Below are 21,072 nucleotides of genomic sequence, written 5' to 3'. Positions count from 1 at the left end.
ACCCAAGTCTCACAGTATTAATATATCAAATTAGCAATCAAATATTGGGTCCCAACTTTAACACCAAGTTCTCAATTTGGTCACGATCCTTGGTCACCTCCAAGATTTCAAGTTTGCCTACCCTCTCACGTACAATCTCGATCACGTCTACTACTGTTCATGTCTTATTATCAGTCTAAATGTGTAGGGCAAAGTGTAACTGTACATATAAACCATGAGATTAATTAAAAACAAGGTACATCTCCATATGTCATGGAAAAATCGTAATAGTTGCATCAATTCGGGATAGGTTTATCAAATCATTTCAAAAGGAAAAGGAAAATAACAAGATTGTACCAAAACGTGTCAAGTTACCAAGATACAAAATAACAAAAGACTTTCCCTTATGCAAAAAAATTAAATCTCCAAAAGTGCTCGTTTAGCCTAGGGTAAAGCTACAACCTCTATCCCTCGAGTGGAATTATCTACCCCTACTCGAAAACTTCCAACACTTAGACCCTTTTCTGGCACTCAATTTCTTTGTAGCAAATCTAGCTGGCCGCTGAGTATTTCTTCTTTCAGATGCACCAGGGCAATTCGAAATCTTATGCCCGATACTACCGCACCTCAGACACTTTCCTTGCTTTATCCCACACTTGACCTCAGTGTGGTTAATCTTGCCACAGTATCCACAATTTGCGTGAGAAGTGACGGCTTGACCAATTTGAGGATTTTTCTTGTATTCCTTCTTCAGTTCTACATTCTTACGTAGCAACTCAGTTTTCTCTGCATATTCCTGTTTCCATCGTCCTTTCCAGTAGTCAGCCAATTTCTTCTGAAATTCTACCTCATTTCGAAGAATGTTCATCTCTTCACGTATTTCTTCCAAAATTATCATCTTACCAATTGACTTAAGTCAAATACTAACCTTCCAGGCAAATCAAAGGATCAAAATGAATAGCTATTCATAATGGAAGCTCGAGCCATATTACTCTTGCATTCTTTCACCTATAGGTTACCCTGACATATAAATCTTAACTATTTTCTGCTTAATACGGGCAAGTTCTTAGGTTTCCATGAGATTACTATCATCATTTACAAACACAACAAGATACGGGGCCTTATTCCTTAATATGGAGGTTCCATGTGTTAGTTCACTTTCCAATACTTATCTACAAAGTTGTTCGAGAAGAAATCATAACCTCTTGCTCTCACTAGTGCCTTATTGTATCCTTTCAAATCAATCTTACTATTTCGAAGTTAGATTCTCCGTGAAGCCTAGATAGACGAATTTCAAGAATCATTCCATTTCACATCTCTCTTGGTCCCCAGGTTGGTTGGTTTAGAGCTTTAGTGCTCCACTAATCGTGCTAGGGCATCAATCGTCTGGTTAATAGCAATAACTACTCGATTATTTTCCTTCATTTCTAGGGTTTTGGTTCAATCCAGCGGTCGCTCTATAATCGCCCCCTTGAGCCGGGAGCTGCTTAACCCCACACCCTCGATCCTTTTTCACTCCTTTGGCCACCAATAAATTTAACATGTTTAAAGGTATGACATAAAGGGAGTCCACATAAATGGAGTTTGAAAAGGGATACCTTTATCACGCCAAACAAATACAAGAATAAAAGGGAAGACACCAAAATAATCGCAAATGTGTACAACCTAATCATGGATTTGAAATCATGAAGCAGTAAAGTCAAGTATGTCATAAGTAACGTTTAATTATCTCAAAAGGTAGAAAACATAGTGAAACAAGATACAAAATGCAATGGCCTTTAAGTGAGCGCCACCCCGTCTATTTTTGACAAAACTATTAAAAATAGTTTAAATCACTAGCTTAGTGATTGGCGGAGCCAAAAGTCTTAATTACCTCCGTAGGACCATTTTCACGTCTAGCACTAGGAGTTTTAGATCTCATGTCCCTTATCGAATATCTTGTCATTCTCCACTTGTTCAACCAAGGTAACACACCCGGCCATCGATTTATCCATCATGTCTTTAATTTCGGACACTACCCCAACAAGTCGATTCTTAGCTTTTTAAAGCTTCTCACAAGGAGCCTTTATCTTCCTCGCTCCTTAAGTATCTCAATCTCCACTTCAGGAATTCTAGTAGTCTAGGCATCTGCAATTGCCCTCAGTTCTCGATTATCCCCTCGAATCACCTTAGTTTCCTTGGATAGCCACTTCCAATGATCGACCACTATTAACACCCTATCATTTGGGCACGAGCAAGTCCCTTGAAAATCACATGAAATCCTAGTTCTGTGAATTAGATTATCTCTCCAATGCTCCCTTAGGTCTCTCTCAATAATGGACCACCGGAAGGCGTCCCGAGACAATTTAATATCACCCTTATCTCCCATAGCTTACCCTTAAAAGTAAAATCTCATGTAGGTCCAAATATATTCAATAAACTAGATCTGATCATTTCGTACTGTCCCGCATGTATCACACAAGATCAAGACTCCTTGTCATCCACTAATTCAAACCTAGGTTATAATTTTCATTTTCACAAGCTGTCACTTAACTTCCCAACCTGTTCCACAGTCCGGCATCCTAAACTTTTAAACCTAGGATACACTACAGAGATCTAAAGCCTAAACTCTGATACTAACTGTGACGCCCCCACTTCTCCCTAAGGCGAACCAAAGGGTATTGCGGGATGCCTGCCTAGCTCTCGTCAGGACTCAAGACGAATTCCGTTCAAGCTTAATACAATACTAGTTATCTCGGTAAGATAAAGTAAGAAAGAGAAGTCATCTCCATAAGTAACTTACAAACTTATACCACGAGTTCCAAATACATCAATTATCCAATCCTTACATCGAGTTCTTGAAAGTTACATTAACTCCCGAAAATATACAATCATCACAAGTCCAGCCAAATACATTGGAACCCCTAATACCTAAGATACATCCGAAGGGTTCCTCCAGGTTTCATCTCATCCATTCCTGTTAAGGAAAACAAATCTACAGGGTGAGCAAAACGCTCGTGAGGCTAAGAACACACATGGAAGCACATAGTCCATGTAATAAACCCAAGTAACAGGTCAAATGAGAATATACATGAAATTCACAATTCTAGTGAAATTAAAACAGAAAAAATTCAAGAATATGGTAGCTCTCAGGAGTTAAGTTCCACTTGCTTTGCCGATATTGTTCATATACCTTCCCGCGATGACACTCCATCAATCGGGTTGGTATTTCTATTCCGTAGATCACCACTTACTTTCCTCCGTCCACCGTACATCACACCGGGCCCACAAGACATTTATAAGGCGATACTCCACGAGTATGCCAAGCAAGATCTCTCATTAGGTTGAGATTATTTGTCTCATGGCTCGCCAAGGTTCCCGACCAAGTCCATGCTGTCTCAAGTCCAAGGTCGGCCTATGAGTTTGGGCGTCCCCCATGTACATTTGTGTGTCGAGGAGATTCACTCCAGCGACGTATGCAGACATAGCATACTTTCATGTTAAGCAAGCATTTGATACATTCTAGTACCCATGTTATATCCAGCAGGTCATTCATTACATGTCAAGCAAGTCATTCACGAATTATTAGTTTCAAATGAGAACGAGTGTGATAAAGTACACACTCGGCTCCATCTTCAAAACTTAAATCATTGGTAACAAGTAGGCATGTATCAAGTTCACAGGAGTTCAAGTAAACATGCACTTGACACTCACCAAGTAAAACAAGAATGAATGGCACTCGAAGTTCAAGCATCCACCATGGGATCCTCTTGAAGTTCCTCTTGTGTGCCTGAGCAATTAATAATGGACTGTTACTGATAAACCCCAAATGATGAGGAAGGTCGTACACTAATACGATATTAGAATATATCTCAAAAATCGAGTCTAGGTTTCTTTTTGAAAATCGAAACTCAAAAGGGTTTCAAAACTCGAGTAAAAATGGACTATTATCCTTAAAATCTTTGGATGGGAATGAGTACGTACAAAAAGGTTTCAAAACGAACGACCGAAGTCAAAATCGAAGTGGCCACGTCACAATCCGACCGGATTGGAGGCAGTGACCAAGCTCCATTTTTTTCAAATCCCAACACAAATCTGGCCGACTATCTGGCCAAGAACTGGTCAAATTCAAGGCCGGATTCTGGTGAACAATTTCCTGCACGGATTTCTTTTCAAAAGGCCAAGAATTTTCAATTTTTGGGTATTTTTTGAAAAATCATAACATACTTTCAGAAGGTCCAAAATTGGAAAATTTGGTACCTTTGGAAACGTCTTTCAAAGTACTAAAAGTTACTAGAAGACACCTTTCCATGAATCCAAGTGGAAGACATTCAAATTTTGGCTCAAAGTTGATAACTTGAGTTATCAAAACAGATTTAGGTTGGTTTTTGGCCAATTTTGAAATTTTGGCAAAATTCACTCAATTTGAACTAGCCTTTGAAATTCGGTACTCTACTAGAGTTACAATCTAAGTTTAAAACAAACTAAGTGGACTGAGAATTAATGTTTTGAGCACCAAGATATGGCGACCCAAAGTTATCAAAATTTCCTTGTTAAACAAGGGTTTTCCAAACTCAAACCATGAATTTTGGGAGTTTAGTTGAACCATAAAATGGGTTTGGAATAGCACCAAATTTGGTATGATTATACTACTATATAAGGGCTATTCCTCTACCAAAATTCATAGAGAAATAAGCACGGGAAGTCACTTAACTAAATCACTCAAGTTTCTAAGATTTCAAGGCATAACCGCCTTGTGTGTGAAAGTTTCCTTTTTCTAAATTTTTGACCAAGGGAAAATGCCTAAAACATGTCTTGTTTATGATAATCAGGTCTAGTGAGGATTCAAAATACATTTGGTAGGTGTTTTACACCAAGAATTTCGGATACCATGTCCCAAACCAAGATTAGTTAAGGATCCGTCCAAAATGAAGAATCCCATCACAGAGTCAGTCTCAAACTTTGGCCACAACTCACTCAATTCAAATTGGAATTGAGCTTGGTTAGTGGTGTTGGAAAACACATTTATAAAGCTACAATTTCTCAAAAGAAACCATTTTCAAAATTCATTCACAACTAGCCCACATTTGAGCATCAAGTTGTACTTCATGTTCTGCCCTCTAGTGAACCAACGAAACAGAACAGCAATTTTCAAACGAATGGTTTGGCTCACTCAAGTGGAACCAGGATGTACATTTTATACCAATTGAAACCTGGGAATATCTAGTTTCCAGTGCCACAAACGGTACGCAATTTCGACATCGGAGTAAAGAGTTATAGCCAAAACAAAAGGACTGCCTGGGCAATCCGGGAAAATTTTCCAGTTTTGCTATCCTTTAGAAATCAATACATTTGGCCAACCAAACCATGTTATTTTTCAATAAAACTTTCTACACCATCCATATAACAGGTATACATCAAAAAAAAGTCATTAGAACCTCAAAAATTCGCTCCAAAATGCACGAACATGGCAGGGCTAAAATGGTCACTTTTGTGTATTGCACCTCCCTTGAGTTTCTACCAACAATACAACATTATCCCACTAATTAAGCACTAAACCAACATTAATAACATCATCATTCATCAAATCAGTCCATCCAACCAAAGTGGTAGTTCATAGAGCCCACACAATAATTTTCCAACATAAACAGCTACCCACATGCATGCATGAGCTTAAATGTGCACTACTACTTCCCTAAAGCAGGATTTGAAGGGTTGATCATCACTTACTCTCCTAGTTGTGTAAGGCAGTAATTCTCGCCCTCCTTAGCTCAAGAAAACCGTGGAAAGCAGCCCTCTTTCTTAGCTTAATGTAATCTAAGTGATTTGCTAAGTGTAGGTAAAATTTGAGGTGAATTGGAGGAAGTTTGATGAAGATTTGATGAAGAAATTTGTAGAGCTGTTGAGTTGTTTTTCTTGCTTGATGGCCGGCTGAATGAGAGGGAAGAGAGAGAGTGTGTTTGATCAAATGAAGCTTCCAAGAGAAGCTTTAATGTGTGGTCCAAAATTGTCCAAAAGTCAACTCTGCCTCGCGCGCGCACGCGTGCGTTTTGTGCTCGATTCCTCTTGCGTTTGTTTCACTAGTGCACTAAACCTCTAATGTACTTATATTCATATTAATATTATTCACTCTTAATTGTTACAAAATGAGGGTCGAAAGTTCCTCAATTAAATCACGCGTGTGGAACGCGTATTTCCGATTTAAGCACGATAGAGTGAAACCTCCAAGAAATTCTTATAACAATAGTACTACTAACTATCACTTAAGTACTTAAACATAAAAATACCTATTTTAATGACCATTGTACAAATCTCCAATTTTCCAAACTTATCGTACTCCCAAATCGGCTATAATCTCCAAATGCGTTTTCGCTATTCACTCTAGACGAGCTTCAAAAAAATAATTTTTCGAATGAAATCATTTTTAAAATACAATTAAGCTATAGATCCATGTAATTAGATCTAAAAAAGTTAGAAAATAATTTTCGGAGCAAACAAGTAATTAAATATTTAAATAAATTCGAAATAGGAATTTAAACTAATAAATTTTGCGAGTCCTCACAGGAGTTTAGTATTAATTTCTCAATTAACCTTTCTTAATCTACTATTGATCATTCTTAATTCTCCATTATTAATACATTCCCGATTCAAGTATAGCCTCGAAAAACATGTACTCGTTATTCCGAACTAAACGAATTTTCAAAAAGTCAATTTTTCCGACAAAACACTTTAAAACCATAAAAGGGACGTTGTTCCATATGAATGGATTTAAAATGGTCGAAATAAATAATTTGGAGAAATGAGTGAATAATTATTTAAATAACCCAGTAATATTCTATAAAATTAAGAAAATTTTCGAGTCCTCACATCTAGTAGTTTTGCCATGTTTATTTCCTGGCTTTTATATGTTATTTTGGCTTGATTATAGAAAATTTCAGCTTGTATAGGTAAATTTCAGCCTAGAGTTTCCTTTTGCGAGCTTTACTATGGTGGTTCTTGAGCTAGATAATTGGCTATTGTGGGTGGCTTTGTGGCCTTAAACAAGTGTACTTTATACCCTATAACTTGTGGTTGTGATTGAAGTTAGATTGCTATGAATTTTGGTGTTGAGTGTGGATGGAAAAGCTAAGAAAATAAGGGGAAATGTTGCTGAAAATTTTCACGTAGGAGACTCTGAGCAGTCTTGGGAAATCTGTTATATCTTGGTGTAGAAAAATCTGAATTAAGTTCCATTTGTTGCATTTGAAACTAGACTCATAGCTCTTTTAACCATATAAAATTCATGGTTTGGTTCACCTTCTATAAATACCAGCAAAATTTCCAATTGGGCTGAAAATTCAAGACTGTCCTGTTTTTCCACTCAGTTGAGCAGTGAATTGAAGCTGAGATTTGACTGAGTTATGGGCTGAATTTTACAAAGGTGTCTTCTAAAGAGTTGCATATTTTTGGGTCTCTTTTCTAATTATAAGATTTATTATTATTGGACTCATGAAACTCAAGTTATGACATTTCAAAGAGCATTACAAAAAATGCAATTTTCTTATGAAATGACAAACAAAACTTGGAAGGTTTTGGCCGAATCTTGGATTGGAATTTGTCTCGTTTTGTCTAACTTTAAAGTGAAATCTTGCTCAACATAGCTTGCTAATCAATTGCCCTCGAATGTGCTTTTAAAAGGAGCAACAAGTTTGAATTAAAAGGGGTGAAAACTGGAGCGTCATGCCAAGAGTTTTGTGGAAAAATTTCACTTGCTTGATATTCAAAACTTGGAGGATTGGTTGGTGTTTTTGCTAAGAAATAAATGGTGGTTTGGTGAAGTTTTGACTTCATAAGTTTTAGTAAACTTGAATGTTTATTTATGTATATCAAAACTTGGGCAAAATATTTGGAGTAAAAGAAGTGAAAGTGGCTTTTCCCTCCCACGTGTGTTTTGTTAAACTCTTGAATGGTTTGGCTAACTTTTTAATTGAAAACTCTTGCCACGTTTTGACTTACAAATGGAGCACTTTTGAATCTTCCCTTGAGTGTTATCTTAGCGGTTAAGTGAAGAGAGTTTCTCTCTTAATTTGACAAGAAATTGAGCATGCTTGAGTGAAGAGTTGAGGGGAAATTGTTTGGCATTGGTTGAATGATTATAGGTAAACATTGATTGTGCATGTCTCATGTATTCAAGAGGAATTCGAGAGAAACCTCGAGGAGAACTATGAAAGCTTTCTCTTGTGTTGTTTACTTGACTATTTGTAAGTGTTTCAACTGCTTGTTCCATGCTCATTATTGCTAGACACTTGACTTGTCATGTCATGGGCGAGTGTGTACTTTATCGCACTTGAGTTAACTTGACTAAACACTTGATATCTCCTTCATGTATGTACAAGTGACTTGATTTGCATGTGACCTATGTATTGACTTAAAATACTTCAAATGCTTGAAAATGTGACATGCTAGGCATTCTTTGTGACTTGGTCATGGCTAGACGAGTGTGTCCTTATTCGCACTCAACCTCCATGAACTTGAAATAATTTATCTTGCATGCAAACTTGCATGTATATGTGCATGGTTGTAGGCCGGCTACATTCCTCTTGCAGCAGTTTAACTATAGACCGGCTGCATTTCTCTTGTAGCAATTGAACTAGGCCCTTGGACCCTTATCTGAGACGTCGGGTAAGTGGAAACTTGGGTTACTTATACGTATGCATGAATGTAAGTCGATAACGGTTGAACTGAGCCCTCGTTGGACCTCCTGCTTGAGACCAGCCTCAGAACGATCGGGTAAGTTGGGCAATCTTGGGTAAAGGACGAAGTTCCTAACCCGTTTACTCATGACATTTCTGAATACGGGAGCGTTAAGTGACAACTAACGTCTCCAATCATTACCTAAGTAAGCGTTGGATGATAACCAACGACTCCACTCCTAAATACCTGAATACTTGGGGTTTTAAGCCAATATTGAATATGTGAGGGCTTGTAAAATTCCCTATATTTTTTTTAAAATCCCCTTTTATTTGAACTTTTTTACTTTAGACTAGCCTTACTACTCATTTACCCCACAAAAAGTGCAAATGAACATAGAATTAAGGGTTTTTCCTTTCGTTTTCAAGTTATCTCAAATTAGGGTTTTTACGCGTTTTTGTAGTGTGACTATTCGGTACGGAGTATGAATTAAATTTAGTGATTAAGAGTGAGTTGTAGACGATATTAAGTGTGTGATGAGAAGTGATAAGAATAAGTTAGTGAATTATAAGTTAAAACCCTAGTATACGCGATTTAAGAAAAAATCGGCTTGAACCGATGGGTACCGTTCACTACCGATTGAACATACGATTTCACCAACATTTTATCAAGTTAATGTGAGAACCCGAAATTTCTTATTTTCTAGACAGTTTTATTTTATTTATTTGCACACATTTCCTATCTTTTCTTTATTATGAAACAATTTCTAAATAATTTTTACCAGTAAATATAGTTTTAAAACCATTTTTCTAGTATAAGTTAGTTCATGAGATTTTAGGAGCGTATATTGGACGTGGGACCCGCTAGTGCGTTAAGTGTGAATTATTCGGCCAATTAGGTTAAGTTTTGTATACTGCGTTTAATTTACCAGGTGTTAAGAGGTAATTAGAGATTATTTAGATGGATTAACATTGGAGAGACTTGGAGATAAGTTTAAACCTAAAAAGGTGACAAGTGTCATTTTATGATTCAACCTTGAACTTGACCATCTTACCTCAACTTTACTAAATAACCAAAATTGACCCAAAAATCATCATCATCTTCATCCTCTTGGCCGAAATTCCTAAGGAGTGAAAAGAAGAAAAAGCTCCAACTACTTCATCCATTTCTTGCACAATTCTTGTGATCCAACCATAGAACTTCAACTTTACTCCATAAAAATCCTTGGTTAAGTAGTATTATAGAAGGTAGTAGAGTTGTTTTGGAAGAAAGAAACCTAAGCTACTAATTTTCTTGAGGTTTCAAGGTATGGTGTGTAGAAATTCATAGTTTGTTCTTAATAATGGTTTATTAGTGGCTTTTGTGGCTAAATATGTTGATTTGTAGTAGGTTTGATGGTTGGAAGTGGAGTTTTGATGGATTTTTGATTTATTATTGATTTTTATGTTTTTATATAGTAATTATTGTTTAGTCATGGATTGATGGTTTGTTATAGTGCAAATTGGAGTTTGTATATGTTGGATATGATTGGTTGCGGAAAATTTCTGGTTTGGTGTGGAAATTGTAGGTCAGGGTTCCAACTTACCCTATTCTGCCCGGTTCTATTCAGCCATGGTGGAGGCTAATCAGTCTTAGGTTAAAACATGAAAGTTGTAGGAAATGCTGTTTTATAGTTGCCTATAAAATTTTAGTCCAATCCGAGTACTGTAGTATGTGAAAAGACAAAAATACCCCTGACTGCCATAGGTAGAGTTCGGTGGACAGTATTGACATTTCACCAATCTGACCGTGTCTATTCACCCTAATCCGTACTGAATTAGCATTTGGCCAAAACATAGAAGTTGTATTTCTATATCTTAGCTTTCCAACGGCCTTGAAAACGCCTCAATCGGATTTCGGTAGCCTGAGTTATTGTCGTTTAAGCCTAGTGCGGTTAACTAGCCTGATTGTGAGACTCTGGTTCTGTAATTTGAAATTTTGATCTGGTTACACTACAAACTGTGTGAAGACCCGAAATTTTCTTTATTTTATTGGCTTAATTAATTATTTAATTTGACTATTTAAAATCCATTTATATGGAAAAACGCCTCTCTTATGTTTTTAAAGCGTTTTGTTAGAAAAGTTACTTTTCGAAATCTCGTCTAGTTCAAAACAACGAGTACACATTTTTCAAGACTATATTTGAATTGGGAGTGTATTAATTTTGAAAAAAAAAATAAGAATGATCAATAGTAGATTAAGAAAAGTCGTGAGGACTCGCAAAATTTATTTATTTTAAACTCCTGTTACGAGTTTATTTAAATATTTAATTGCTTGTTTGCCCCCAATATTATTTTCTAACCTTTTTAGACCCAATTACATGGAATTATGACTTACATGTATTTCTAAAATGACTTGTTACGAAAATTAATTTTTGGAAGCTCGTTTAGTGAAAAAAAAGTGAATACGCGTTTCGAGACAGTGATCGATTTGGGGACACGGTGAGTTTGGAAAATTGGAGACTTATACATCAGTCTTAAAAATAGGTATTTTATGTTTAAGTACTCAAGTATTAGTTAGTAGTACTATCGTTATAAGAATTTCTTAGAGATTGCACTTTATCGCGCACAAGTCGGAAGTTCGCGTTTTTACGCGCGCGATCAATTAAGGGACTGAAGACCTTTATTTTGAGACTATTAAGATTGAATAATAATAGTATAAATACAAGTGCATTGGAGGTTTAGTGCACTAGTGAAACAAATCCGAGAGGAAACGAGCACAAAACGCACGCGTACGCGCACTAGTCTTGGTTGACTTTTGGAGTATTCTTAGCCACACATTCTTAAGCTTCGTCAAGAAGCTTTTGCAGCTGCAACAACCTTTCTTTTCTCCTCTACCAGCCATGCATCACCCCAAGGAAGAAGACAACCAAAATTCTTCTTCAACAACTCCCTCATTTCTCACCCAAATCACTCCAAAATTTAACTACAACTTGCAAACAACTTGGAGATTCACTTAAGCTAGGAAGAAAGCTTCATTTTCACGGTTTTCTTGGGGCTCAAAGTGACCAAAAATTTCTGATCTTGATCATTTAAGGAGGTAATGACGATCAACCCTTCAAATCTTGCTTTATGGAAGTAGCAGTGCACATATAAGCTCATGCATGCATGTGGATAGCTTGTTTATATTGGAAAAATTGTTGTGTGGGATCTATGAACTCCCACTTTGGTTGGATGGACTGATTTGATGAATGATGATACTATTAATGTTGGTTTAGTGCTTAAATTAGTGAAATAATGTTGTATTGTTGGTAGATACTCAAAGGGGAGTGAAGGTGAAAGTTTTCCAATTCTGCCCCTATGTTGTCTGTGACCCTTAGGGTGATTTTTCGTGGTTCTAATGGCTTATTTATGATGTATATATGTTGTGTGGGTTGTGTAAAAATTTTCATAAAAAAATAACGTGATTTGGTTGGCCAAATGTTGTGATTTCGGAAGTTCGGCAAATCTGGAAATTTTCCCGTCACTGCCCTGGCAGTGTTTTTCAAACGGCCATAACGTTTTACTCCGATGTTTAAATTGAGTGCTGTTTATGGCACTGGAAACTAGACATTCCCAGATTTCCAAAGGTATAAGATGAACATTCTGATTCCACCTGAGTAGTCCATACCAATCATTTAAACATGACTGTCCTGTTTCACATCTACACTGGGAGCCCTGTTTTGAGCAGTGAATTGATGCTCAAATATGAGCTAGTTGTGGACAGATTTTGAAATGATTTCTTCTGAGAAATTGTAGCTTTATGAATCTAGTTTTCAATACCACCAACCATGCTCAATTCCAAGTTGAATTGAGTGAGTAGTGGCCATATTTCGAAACTGATGCAGTGAGTAAAAACCCTCTTTTTGACTAGTAAATGCCTAAATCTTGATTGGGACTTGTTGTTTTGAAATTCTTGGTGTCAATCACCTACCAAATGTATTTTGGATGTTTCCTAGACTTTTTCTACACAAATGAACCATATTTGAGATGTTTTCATTGTCCAAATGTTTTAGAAAAGGAAAATTGAAGTACAAGGCAGATTTGCCTTGGAATCCTTGAAATTTTAATGATTTGGTTAACCAACTTCCCGTACGTATTTTTCTATGAAAATTAGCAGAGGAATAGCCCTTATATGGTAATGTGATCATACCAAATTTGGTGCCATTCCGAGTCCGTTTAGATGTTCAATCAAAGTCCCAATGGTTGTGAATTAAACCTGGAAATTTCTTAACAGTTTCACATTTTCACCAACTTTGAGCTACTATATCTTGGTGCTCAAAACTCTGATTCTTGTTCCGCTTTTTGTGTTTTAAACTTGGATTGTAACTCTAATAGTGTTCCAAATTTTAGAGGCTAGTTTACAAAGTGTGAATTTTGTCGAATTTCCAAACTTTGCCAAAAACCCAACCCAAATCTGTCTTGATAACTCAAGTCATTAAATTTGAGCCAAATTTTGAATGTCATCCATTTGGAATCATGGAAAAGTGTCTACTAGAAACTTTTAGTACTTTAGATGTAGTTTCCAACAGTATCAATGTTTCCAATTTTGGATCTACGGAGAGTGAGATATGATTTTTCAAATATCGCACCTCAAATCTGAAATTTTCAAACTTGACGGGAATTGAGCTTTAGAGACTCTTCCCAATCCTTCACTACTAATTGACCATTTCTGTGACGCCCCGAAAAAAAAGAGTTTGAGAACCCGTAAAAACCCTAATCTTTTCCGAGGGTTTTATTTCCTTTAATAGCATGTTTTCTGCATTTCCTGGCTTAGGAAATTTTCCTGAGGAATTTTTATGAGTAATTATAGTTTTTAAATGGTTTTTCTAGTATTGGAGAGTTTTTGGAAAATTAAGAGTGTATAATGGACGTGGGACCCACTAGTGCGAAAAGTTCGGAAAAATTCAGCCAATAAGGTTAAGTTTCGGATACTGTGTAAAATTTATCGGGTGTTAAGAGATAAGTAGAGAGTGAGATTTGGTTGATGTGAGAGGAAAAAGAAGTGATAAGATTGCATTAATGAGGTGACAAGTGTCACCCTCTTATTGGTTTTACTTTAAGATTTACTATTCCAATTTTTGACTTTTTTTGACCAAAGGTTAAATATCTTAAAAATTGCCCAAAAATCACCATTTCTTACCTTTGGATGGCCGGCCCTCTCTAGCAAGAAGAAAGACAAAACTCTTCAACATCTTGGCAAATTCCTAGCTCAAATCATCCAAACTACTTGCCTAAATTAGTTTTTACTCCATAAAATTCCTTCCTTGGGTGCTAGTAGGTAGTTTAGTGAAGTTTGTTTGAAGAGCTAAGGTGTCCAACATCTCTATCTCTCTTGGTTACTAGGTGAGTGGTGTGTGAATTCCCTCTTGCACTTAATGAAGCTTACGTTATGCTTATTAGTGATTAAAGTGCTGAAATTTCTGGTTTTCATCTCGGTTTGAAGTGATTTGGTGAAGTTTTTATTTTATTGATGATTTTTCTGGTTTAATTGGATTATGATGGTGTGGTTGTTTATGATGATTGGCAATGGCCTATAATGACACTAGTAGGTGTGAATTGTTGATATTTGCAATCAATTTTGGGTTTGGAATGAATTGTGAAAAGTTAGGGTTCATAAACCCCTAATTCTGTCCGGTTTTAGATCATAGGGTTAGAGGCCGAATTGGACTTTGCTCAAAACATGAAAGTTGTAGGTATTGATGAGTTTGAAGTGCCTGAAAAATGTCAGGTTATTTGGATGAGTGTAGAGTGAGATATGTCGATTTTACTATTGCTGATCTGGGTTGCTCAGAATGTGAAAACTGCGCTTGTAATCGTTTGTTTTGACTGGAATTGGTTTGGATTTTATTGTTGGTGTCTTCTGAGGAAATGTAGATGGATGTCTTAGCTAACATATTCCTTTGGAATTTCGGCATTTGGACCTGTATAGACTGAGTTGGACTCATTACAGCATTGTGTGATTTGTGAACCTGTTTTAGTGGTTCTGGTTTGGTATTTTTTGGCATATTTGACCTAGTTGTGCTAGGATTTGGACTGAGTGGCCTTCTACATTGTTGTAGCCCTGTTTCATAGCTTCGAAACGGTGGGTCTTACACCCCCATCCGATAATCATAGTGAAATTGACACCATTACCGCAAAATGACGTCAAAACTGTTTTTCTGGTTTTGAGCTTAACCTTCATTTCCGGACTTTTTCCCAGCTTGACTTGTACTAGTACTACTTGGAGCTTGCTGAATGGATATTAGATGAACTTATTTGTGTGTGTACCTTTGGAACTGGCTGAGGAAATAATGAAGCCATGATGGCTGGGAAAGTAAGCAAATTTAGGGGAAGTGTTGTCCGAAGTTTTAAAGGGTTTGATTGCTTTGAGTTTGTGATCTAAGACTTGGATTTGAGCAAGGCAATGTTATATGATGGATGATTTCTGAGCCATGGAGGTGAGTGACCTCAAACTACTTCTAAAGTGATTTATGAACCGTTTCTTACATTATTTACTTTTGAACTGTTTCCAAAGTTACTTTTGAAATGTTTTCTTGCATATCATGTGTGCTGGCATTTGAGTGTGCCTTGTTTGCTATATTTCTTGACTTCATGACTTGTATTTTGGTTGATAATGTGTTAAGCGCTTATAATGATTTCCAAAATGAGTTTTCGAGGCGAGTGTGTACTTTATCGCATTCGACCTCGATAAATGTGAAATTTTCGATTGAAATGTTACTTGCGCATGAATGTAAGCCTTTTGGGCTGAACTGGCCATTGCCCCTTGTTACCGGTCGTCTTGAGCCAGAAGCGGACTCGGTCAGGTGATTAGGAACTTGGGTGAACGTTTGGTATACTCGAGTATTACCTATGTAGGTTGGTGGAGCCTGGCCAAAAACCAGGGACGGGGTGAATGAAATGAAATGAATGACCAAATGAGCGAGAAAATGTCAGGAGAATGAATGTATCCTTTCATGAATGTTACTATCGCTTTCCATTGTAAATGTTTCTTGAATTATTGATAATCCATATTTACTGTTTTGCAAATGATGTAGTTGTTTCCGGATTTATCATTTAATTTATGACATCATTGCTATATGACATCATTGAAATGAACTATTGTGAAACCGATTTGATTAATGATTTTCTGGTTACTCGCTGAGCTTCTAGCTCACCCCAAAAATGTTTTATTTCCCCCCACAGGGCTCAAGGAGAAGAAAAGCTTGGAGTGCATATTCACGTGACTGGATGGCTTATATCGTGTACAGTTTAAGTTTGGATCTATTTTATGTATGAGTTGGTATTGTGTAAATATTTGAAATTGATATGGATGTAAGTATACGTTCCACGATTGGAATCAGTTTCCGCTGCATTTGTAATATGTAATTATTGGAGACGGATGTGTATTTGTGGACCATTTGATGTATACTTGAGATTTGTATTGTATTTATTTGAGGACTGTAGTGAACGACTGAGTCCCGGCGAGAGCTGGGCGGGCGGCCCGCCGAACCCTGGGGTACGCCCTAGGGAGAGGTGGGGCCGTCACAATTTCAGACTTGTCTTTATGAAGAAATCAGATTTTCCTTGTGTTGTTAAACACCACTTTTGAATCCTGAATTTTAAGCGAGTAAAGCTCCATTTCACGGTATTTCCTTAGATTGTACAAGTGTACAATCTTCCTTGATAATTAGGAATTTTTAAGTAAAAGTGTGTGATAGTTAGCTGTTATTTGCTCAGTCGCTCAAGGGGACCTTCAAGAGGAACTCGGAGCGGTCGCCTAAACACTTGTTTGGGCACTTACTCACTTGTTTTGACTAGGTGAGTGTTCCATATAGGAGTACGTAATTTGAATAAGTCTATGACATGCTTATTGTGACGGCCCCACCTTCCCCTATGGCGAACCAAAGGGTTCGGCGGACCGCCTGCCCAGCTCTCGCCAGGACTCACTCACGCACTCACTCATAGTTCAAGCAAAACCACGTGCATCCATAGAAAATGAATAACATATCCACTTCAACTTCATATATACATTGATGCTCAAATCCAGATACAAAGTTTCTACACACCAAAAAAACTTCAAAGTGTTTAGATTTCGAGTACATTCAACCCTAGTCGGGTACTAGTGTGTGTACAAAAGCAAAACTCAAAACAACTAGACTCCGCTAGTTTGTACATGTCTCATGCCTCGCTCGTACTGTAAAGAAAACAAATGGCGTGGAATGAGCTAAAAGCCCAGTGAGGTTCCAAATAACAAATTGACCATTTTAAAAGTACGAATATCAACGTAGCAAGTCAATGAGCATCAAAAGTTCATAAGAGTGAACAATAACACTTCAAGTAGTAAATTTCAAAGTGAGCGAGTGTAAAAGTTTTCTAGAAGAATCAATAATCCAATAAGCAATAATCATTCCAAAACATAAGGATACGGATGGCTCTCAGGAGCCAAATTCCCAGTGCATCACCAGAGCTTGATCAAGGAATAGTTGACACTCCGTCAACCTTCAAGTAAGTAACCAATCCAGTAGAGCACCACTTACACTACTCTCCATCCACCATTCACACCCCCTACTGGGTCCAAAATTCTCAATAAACATGGGTGGTAATACTCGAGTATACCGATTAGTCGAGTAGATATCACTTCACTCGACAAAACAAGAGACCCGGGGTTCGTTACTCAATCGACCAAGCCCTGGCCGGCCCAACCTAAGTAACTCGCCACAGGGTTTCTAGAATTCCAGGAAGTGCGCACCTCATAAACAAGTATATCAAATCAATTGCAACAATAAACAAGTATATATCACGTAAGGGCAAGTGCGATAAAGTACACTCTCGCCCTAACAATTCACGTATATAACATGTAACCATATTGGTCACGTATCAAATACAAGTATCAAGTTCAATTCGGTATTTAAAAGCACTCACCAAAAGATATAGTGCCTTTATTTGTCACTTTTAGGTTGTGCTCCGAGTTCGGAGTCTAAATCTGCGATAAAACTCAGTTTGAGAACTTTGAAACGTGACTAAGATTCGAAACTTAGACGTTTTGTTCAATAAGAATCAAGAAATAGAAATTCACTTGGAGAATATTCGTGAAACACTCGCTCGCTTTTCAAACTATATAACTTTGTATTATTTATACTTGGAAATGCCATTTGAGTTGAAAGTACCAGGAAAACGTATTCCTAGTAGTCATGATTGTAATTCTCAAGGGTACAAGTTTGGCCAAATCCTCACTGATATATCTCGATAAAAGAAGATGCAAATATCCTAGATAGTTCAAGTAGTAATCACTCTTAACCCTTACTCAAGTCGCAAGTATATTTCTCTAGTCCTCGAGCGGAAATTTGGGCAGCATGCCCTTTGTATTTTCCTATTTCCAGCCATTTATGGCTTCATTATTTCCTCAAACAACCCAAAGTTACACACAACACAAATTCATTTCAATAGCCATTCCATAGGCTCAAGACAATACAAGGATAAAATTTAAACTAATAACAAGTGCGGAAATGAACTTAACAAAAGACAGATTTGACGGGTTTTTACAGAATGGACACATCCAAGGCTACGCTTATCGAATTGAAGTGTATCTTATACCATTTAGAAGCTAAGATGAAGGCCTACAATTTTCATGAAGATCACTTAGTAAAATTTCCAGTGTATCCCAGTCAAATTCCCGGTTCACTGAACCAGGTTCCAACAAATCGACTAATTAACTATACTACATTTAAATGGTCATATCTCAGGCTACCAAAGTCCGTTTAATACGTTATTTGAAGCGTTTAAAAGATAAGACAGAGTACTAAAACTTTCATGTTTTGGAAAATAGCTAAATCAGCACGGATCATAGTGAACAGTGCAGTCAACTAGATGAACTGTCTAAAACAGCTCACTGGAAATATCCTAGGGCAGCGAGGGCATTTTGGTCTTTTTACAGGATTTGTTGCTCTGATTGAGTTGAAATTTTGTAGGCACCTATAAAATATCATTCTATACAACTTTGATGTTTTATGCTAAGCCTAATTCGGCCTCTAACATGATGCAATAAAACCGGACAGAACAAGGCTGAAATTTTCCAGAAATCTGAAATTTTTGGTTTCAATGATAACTTTCTTCATTTCTTGCTTCACTTGCTACCAAAACCCCCTATATAATCTTAGATACAACATATATTAACCATACATCAAGTATAGTCAGCCATCCATCAAACCCTAATTCATGTAAATAAAAGGAAAATCACCCAAAGCATGATAACAACCATCATTCACCACAATTTTGAGATGCTAAGCTAATTTAAACAAGATCAAGTGTAAGAAATGGGGAAGTCATCATCCTAACCTTGCTTAAGTGTCTTCCAAGAACAACCCTAGGTTTCCCCTTCAAAATTTCACCAACACCTCACTAAATAAACACTCAAGGGTGCCTTTAATCGGTTTAGTTTTCTTTCTTTCTCACTTGGCAGCTCAAACTCAAGATGAAGGAAGGTGGTTTTCTTGCTCTCTCTTTCCCTCTCTTCTCTCAGCCAACCAGCAGAAATATAGAGAAGAAAGATGCAAAATGGAGGATAAGAAGGTAAGATAAGTCATTTGGTCAATGGCCCTTTTGTGGCCAACAAGTGGCTTCACCACCACACTCATTTTTCTTTTTCTCTTTCCTTGCATTTGGTCCACATTTTCGGTCAAGGCTAGCTGGCAATGAGGGGGATATTTTGCTCAAATATTAATGAGCTCATGTGGTAAGAAAGTGGTGGTCAAGTGGTGCGTTCAATCGGTATTGCACGGTACCCGTCGGTTCGTAACGTTTTTCCGTAAATCACACGTACTAGGGTTTTTACTTCCTATTCACTAACTTTTTATCATTGCTCCTATTCACACATTATTTCTCACCCAAAAGTTACTCTTAAGCACCAAATTTGATCCTCATTCCGTACCGGATAATTATACTATGGATACACGTGAAAAGCCTAACTTGCTCCAACTTGGAAACGAAAAGTGAAACCCTACTTTCGAGATTCATTTGCACTTATTGTGGAATGATTGGGTAGTAGGGCTATAGTAAATGAATAATTTCCAAATAAAAGGGCATTTTTAAGAAAACGTGAGGGATTTTGCAATTCCATAAATTGAATTTAGGGTTTCGGTTGAAATATGAGAAATTTGAGAAAACGGCCAGTCACAAATGAAACTAGGGTTTTGATTAGACTTTATTTCTAGAATTTAGGGTTTCTAGTATGTAAAACAAAACAATAAAATAAAGAAACCTTAATATTCCCTTTGAGGCTAACAAAAGATGGTCCTAAAAGTTGGGGTATCACAATCTCCCCTCCTTAAAAGAATTTCGTCCTCAAAATTCATCCATGCACTCCTAAATAGCGTCGGGTATTTTTCTTGTATATTCGTTTCTAGCTCTCAGGTCTCACTACAGCCAGAACTTGATTAAAAAATAGAAATCACGAATCGTACCTTCTACTATCTCTGATGGTTCAGGTAATGCTTGCTGGTCCAAGGCATACACTCTAGCTGGCACTCTTGCCTTAGTTCCTCCTACATTTGCATGTTCAGGGTTTAGGTGTGACCTACGGGGACAAGTTGCAAGCTGGTGCTCGGCACTACCACACCATAAACATTTTCCTGCCTTTCGCCAACTCCTCTTGGAGTAATTTCCTTAGATGTCTCTGAAATTTTCTCGCCACCATCTCCTCGACCCATCTTAAAGGGTGGCATATCTAAATCACCTTGTCCTTGCCTTTGACTTCCACTAGGCACACCTCTCCTTTCTGCATGAAAAGCTCTCACTTGTGCCCTAGCAATTTCTATTTGTTGGGCCTTCTCCAAAACCTCCGTAAACGTATTAATCTGGGCTGCCGCCAAGGCCTCTTGTATTTCCACATTGAGCCCTTGGACAAACCTCCTTATCTTTCTTTGTTCCATGGCTATCAATTCAGGAGCAAATTTAGACAACTTCATAAATTGGGTTTCATACTCAGATACACTTAAAGTTCCTTGTCGAAGCTTAATAAAATCGTCCTTTCTCTTCTCCTGGACGATAGGTGGGAGGTACTTCTCATTAAACTCCGGTACAAAGTTCACCCAAGTCCATGCAGTCCCCTCTCTTTCCCATTTGGCCCTAATTACATTCCACCATGCTCTGGCTGGGCCTTCGAACTGGAAAACGGCGAATTGTACTTGCCTATCTTCTGCATAGTTTAAAGCGGCAAAGATGTTGATCATGGCCTCTAGCCATTTCTCGGCTCCCTCCGGATCTGGTCCTCCCAGGAACTTAGGTGGAGAGAATTTCTGGAATCTCTCTAATGCCCTATCTTGCCCCATCTCGGGTGTAGACTGTGAGAACCCGTAAAACCCTAATATTTTTCCTAGGGTTTATTTCCCCTTAATTGCATGTTTTCTGCATTTTCTGGCTTAGAAATATTTTCTTAGTGGATTTTATG

The sequence above is a fragment of the Coffea arabica genome, chromosome 4c (assembly GCF_036785885.1).
Source record: "Coffea arabica cultivar ET-39 chromosome 4c, Coffea Arabica ET-39 HiFi, whole genome shotgun sequence".
NCBI lineage: Eukaryota > Viridiplantae > Streptophyta > Magnoliopsida > Gentianales > Rubiaceae > Coffea > Coffea arabica.
Note: the sequence above shows the minus strand (reverse complement) of the source record.